This window comes from Cucurbita maxima, unplaced genomic scaffold (genome assembly GCF_002738345.1).
Source record: "Cucurbita maxima cultivar Rimu unplaced genomic scaffold, Cmax_1.0 Cma_Scf00010, whole genome shotgun sequence".
In the NCBI taxonomy this organism is placed as follows: Eukaryota; Viridiplantae; Streptophyta; class Magnoliopsida; order Cucurbitales; family Cucurbitaceae; genus Cucurbita; species Cucurbita maxima.
Window position 1 is genome coordinate 1,032,176 of NW_019272026.1, and position 6,000 is coordinate 1,038,175.

Consider the following 6,000-nt stretch of genomic DNA (forward strand, 5'->3'; position numbering starts at 1 on the left):
CCTGTCGGTGGAAGGATAGCAGGCCAGTTCTCCTAGGCTCGATATTAACCTCTGGGTAGTCCTCAGCCTGACATTACACTTTTTTCTTTTTTTTAGATGTTCGATAGGTTTTTCATCTCCAATAATCCCGCATTGACAGATTTGAAATTAGATGTAGTGTGAGCTTGTAACCCATATGGGGGCAACAAAGTGGTTGGAGGTTGGCTCAACCGTTCTCTGGCCTGTCCATTCCAAGGAGGGAGTTGGTTCATGGGCTTTGGTCGAAGGCCAGTGTCCATTGTCTTTAGAGTTGGAGGAAACCACGTGAGGCTAGCTTCACAGAGCAGCTTAATTTTCCGCTCCTATCGGTGGAAGGACAGCATGCCAGTTCTTCTAGGCCCGATATTATCTTCTGGGTAGTCCTCACATACCTTTTTTTTTTTTTTTTCAAAATGTTTGAAGAAGTGAGATTGATAGGTTTTTCATCTACAACAATCCCACATTGATAGATTTAAAATTGGATGTAGTCTTCATAAAGTAGCCATTGGGAAAAGCATATCGCCGAGCTTGGTAATGTGAGCTTGTAACCCATATGGGGGCAACAAAGTGGTTGGAGGTTGGCTCAACCCATTGGTTAGGGTTGTTGGAGTTGTTCTCTGGCCTGTCCATTCCAAGGAGGGAGTTGGGTCATGGGCTTTGGTCGAAGGCCCAGTGTCTATTGTCTTTAGAGGTTGGAGGAAACCGCGTGAGGCTGGCTTCACAGAGCAGCGTAACCTTCCGCTCCTGTCGGTGGAAGGATAGCAGGCCAGTTCTCCTAGGCTCGATATTAACCTCTGGGTAGTCCTCAGCCTGACATTACACTTTTTTCTTTTTTTTAGATGTTCGATAGGTTTTTCATCTCCAATAATCCCGCATTGACAGATTTGAAATTAGATGTAGTGTGAGCTTGTAACCCATATGGGGGCAACAAAGTGGTTGGAGGTTGGCTCAACCGTTCTCTGGCCTGTCCATTCCAAGGAGGGAGTTGGTTCATGGGCTTTGGTCGAAGGCCAGTGTCCATTGTCTTTAGAGTTGGAGGAAACCACGTGAGGCTAGCTTCACAGAGCAGCTTAATTTTCCGCTCCTATCGGTGGAAGGACAGCATGCCAGTTCTTCTAGGCCCGATATTATCTTCTGGGTAGTCCTCACATACCTTTTTTTTTTTTTTTTCAAAATGTTTGAAGAAGTGAGATTGATAGGTTTTTCATCTACAACAATCCCACATTGATAGATTTAAAATTGGATGTAGTCTTCATAAAGTAGCCATTGGGAAAAGCATATCGCCGAGCTTGGTAATGTGAGCTTGTAACCCATATGGGGGCAACAAAGTGGTTGGAGGTTGGCTCAACCCATTGGTTAGGGTTGTTGGAGTTGTTCTCTGGCCTGTCCATTCCAAGGAGGGAGTTGGGTCATGGGCTTTGGTCGAAGGCCCAGTGTCTATTGTCTTTAGAGGTTGGAGGAAACCGCGTGAGGCTGGCTTCACAGAGCAGCGTAACCTTCCGCTCCTGTCGGTGGAAGGATAGCAGGCCAGTTCTCCTAGGCTCGATATTAACCTCTGGGTAGTCCTCAGCCTGACATTACACTTTTTTCTTTTTTTTAGATGTTCGATAGGTTTTTCATCTCCAATAATCCCGCATTGACAGATTTGAAATTAGATGTAGTGTGAGCTTGTAACCCATATGGGGGCAACAAAGTGGTTGGAGGTTGGCTCAACCGTTCTCTGGCCTGTCCATTCCAAGGAGGGAGTTGGTTCATGGGCTTTGGTCGAAGGCCAGTGTCCATTGTCTTTAGAGTTGGAGGAAACCACGTGAGGCTAGCTTCACAGAGCAGCTTAATTTTCCGCTCCTATCGGTGGAAGGACAGCATGCCAGTTCTTCTAGGCCCGATATTATCTTCTGGGTAGTCCTCACATACCTTTTTTTTTTTTTTTTCAAAATGTTTGAAGAAGTGAGATTGATAGGTTTTTCATCTACAACAATCCCACATTGATAGATTTAAAATTGGATGTAGTCTTCATAAAGTAGCCATTGGGAAAAGCATATCGCCGAGCTTGGTAATGTGAGCTTGTAACCCATATGGGGGCAACAAAGTGGTTGGAGGTTGGCTCAACCCATTGGTTAGGGTTGTTGGAGTTGTTCTCTGGCCTGTCCATTCCAAGGAGGGAGTTGGGTCATGGGCTTTGGTCGAAGGCCCAGTGTCTATTGTCTTTAGAGGTTGGAGGAAACCGCGTGAGGCTGGCTTCACAGAGCAGCGTAACCTTCCGCTCCTGTCGGTGGAAGGATAGCAGGCCAGTTCTCCTAGGCTCGATATTAACCTCTGGGTAGTCCTCAGCCTGACATTACACTTTTTTCTTTTTTTTAGATGTTCGATAGGTTTTTCATCTCCAATAATCCCGCATTGACAGATTTGAAATTAGATGTAGTGTGAGCTTGTAACCCATATGGGGGCAATAAAGTGGTTGGAGGTTGGCTCAACCGTTCTCTGGCCTGTCCATTCCAAGGAGGGAGTTGGTTCATGGGCTTTGGTCGAAGGCCAGTGTCCATTGTCTTTAGAGTTGGAGGAAACCACGTGAGGCTAGCTTCACAGAGCAGCTTAATTTTCCGCTCCTATCGGTGGAAGGACAGCATGCCAGTTCTTCTAGGCCCGATATTATCTTCTGGGTAGTCCTCACATACCTTTTTTTTTTTTTTTTCAAAATGTTTGAAGAAGTGAGATTGATAGGTTTTTCATCTACAACAATCCCACATTGATAGATTTAAAATTGGATGTAGTCTTCATAAAGTAGCCATTGGGAAAAGCATATCGCCGAGCTTGGTAATGTGAGCTTGTAACCCATATGGGGGCAACAAAGTGGTTGGAGGTTGGCTCAACCCATTGGTTAGGGTTGTTGGAGTTGTTCTCTGGCCTGTCCATTCCAAGGAGGGAGTTGGGTCATGGGCTTTGGTCGAAGGCCCAGTGTCTATTGTCTTTAGAGGTTGGAGGAAACCGCGTGAGGCTGGCTTCACAGAGCAGCGTAACCTTCCGCTCCTGTCGGTGGAAGGATAGCAGGCCAGTTCTCCTAGGCTCGATATTAACCTCTGGGTAGTCCTCAGCCTGACATTACACTTTTTTCTTTTTTTTAGATGTTCGATAGGTTTTTCATCTCCAATAATCCCGCATTGACAGATTTGAAATTAGATGTAGTGTGAGCTTGTAACCCATATGGCGGCAACAAAGTGGTTGGAGGTTGGCTCAACCGTTCTCTGGCCTGTCCATTCCAAGGAGGGAGTTGGTTCATGGGCTTTGGTCGAAGGCCAGTGTCCATTGTCTTTAGAGTTGGAGGAAACCACGTGAGGCTAGCTTCACAGAGCAGCTTAATTTTCCGCTCCTATCGGTGGAAGGACAGCATGCCAGTTCTTCTAGGCCCGATATTATCTTCTGGGTAGTCCTCACATACCTTTTTTTTTTTTTTTTCAAAATGTTTGAAGAAGTGAGATTGATAGGTTTTTCATCTACAACAATCCCACATTGATAGATTTAAAATTGGATGTAGTCTTCATAAAGTAGCCATTGGGAAAAGCATATCGCCGAGCTTGGTAATGTGAGCTTGTAACCCATATGGGGGCAACAAAGTGGTTGGAGGTTGGCTCAACCCATTGGTTAGGGTTGTTGGAGTTGTTCTCTGGCCTGTCCATTCCAAGGAGGGAGTTGGGTCATGGGCTTTGGTCGAAGGCCCAGTGTCTATTGTCTTTAGAGGTTGGAGGAAACCGCGTGAGGCTGGCTTCACAGAGCAGCGTAACCTTCCGCTCCTGTCGGTGGAAGGATAGCAGGCCAGTTCTCCTAGGCTCGATATTAACCTCTGGGTAGTCCTCAGCCTGACATTACACTTTTTTCTTTTTTTTAGATGTTCGATAGGTTTTTCATCTCCAATAATCCCGCATTGACAGATTTGAAATTAGATGTAGTGTGAGCTTGTAACCCATATGGGGGCAACAAAATGGTTGGAGGTTGGCTCAACCGTTCTCTGGCCTGTCCATTCCAAGGAGGGAGTTGGTTCATGGGCTTTGGTCGAAGGCCAGTGTCCATTGTCTTTAGAGTTGGAGGAAACCACGTGAGGCTAGCTTCACAGAGCAGCTTAATTTTCCGCTCCTATCGGTGGAAGGACAGCATGCCAGTTCTTCTAGGCCCGATATTATCTTCTGGGTAGTCCTCACATACCTTTTTTTTTTTTTTTTCAAAATGTTTGAAGAAGTGAGATTGATAGGTTTTTCATCTACAACAATCCCACATTGATAGATTTAAAATTGGATGTAGTCTTCATAAAGTAGCCATTGGGAAAAGCATATCGCCGAGCTTGGTAATGTGAGCTTGTAACCCATATGGGGGCAACAAAGTGGTTGGAGGTTGGCTCAACCCATTGGTTAGGGTTGTTGGAGTTGTTCTCTGGCCTGTCCATTCCAAGGAGGGAGTTGGGTCATGGGCTTTGGTCGAAGGCCCAGTGTCTATTGTCTTTAGAGGTTGGAGGAAACCGCGTGAGGCTGGCTTCACAGAGCAGCGTAACCTTCCGCTCCTGTCGGTGGAAGGATAGCAGGCCAGTTCTCCTAGGCTCGATATTAACCTCTGGGTAGTCCTCAGCCTGACATTACACTTTTTTCTTTTTTTTAGATGTTCGATAGGTTTTTCATCTCCAATAATCCCGCATTGACAGATTTGAAATTAGATGTAGTGTGAGCTTGTAACCCATATGGGGGCAACAAAGTGGTTGAAGGTTGGCTCAACCGTTCTCTGGCTTGTCCATTCCAAGGAGGGAGTTGGTTCATGGGCTTTGGTCGAAGGCCAGTGTCCATTGTCTTTAGAGTTGGAGGAAACCACGTGAGGCTAGCTTCACAGAGCAGCTTAATTTTCCGCTCCTATCGGTGGAAGGACAGCATGCCAGTTCTTCTAGGCCCGATATTATCTTCTGGGTAGTCCTCACATACCTTTTTTTTTTTTTTTTTCAAAATGTTTGAAGAAGTGAGATTGATAGGTTTTTCATCTACAACAATCCCACATTGATAGATTTAAAATTGGATGTAGTCTTCATAAAGTAGCCATTGGGAAAAGCATATCGCCGAGCTTGGTAATGTGAGCTTGTAACCCATATGGGGGCAACAAAGTGGTTGGAGGTTGGCTCAACCCATTGGTTAGGGTTGTTGGAGTTGTTCTCTGGCCTGTCCATTCAAGTGGTTGGAGGTTGGCTCAACCCATTGGTTAGGGTTGTTGGAGTTGTTCTCTGGCCTGTCCATTCAAAGGAGGGAGTTGGGTCATGGGCTTTGGTCGAAGGCCCAGTGTCTATTGTCTTTAGAGGTTGGAGGAAACCGCGTGAGGCTGGCTTCACAGAGCAGCGTAACCTTCCGCTCCTGTCGGTGGAAGGATAGCAGGCCAGTTCTCCTAGGCTCGATATTAACCTCTGGGTAGTCCTCAGCCTGACATTACACTTTTTTCTTTTTTTTAGATGTTCGATAGGTTTTTCATCTCCAATAATCCCGCATTGACAGATTTGAAATTAGATGTAGTGTGAGCTTGTAACCCATATGGGGGCAACAAAGTGGTTGGAGGTTGGCTCAACCGTTCTCTGGCCTGTCCATTCCAAGGAGGGAGTTGGTTCATGGGCTTTGGTCGAAGGCCAGTGTCCATTGTCTTTAGAGTTGGAGGAAACCACGTGAGGCTAGCTTCACAGAGCAGCTTAATTTTCCGCTCCTATCGGTGGAAGGACAGCATGCCAGTTCTTCTAGGCCCGATATTATCTTCTGGGTAGTCCTCACATACCTTTTTTTTTTTTTTTTCAAAATGTTTGAAGAAGTGAGATTGATAGGTTTTTCATCTACAACAATCCCACATTGATAGATTTAAAATTGGATGTAGTCTTCATAAAGTAGCCATTGGGAAAAGCATATCGCCGAGCTTGGTAATGTGAGCTTGTAACCCATATGGGGGCAACAAAGTGGTTGGAGGTTGGCTCAA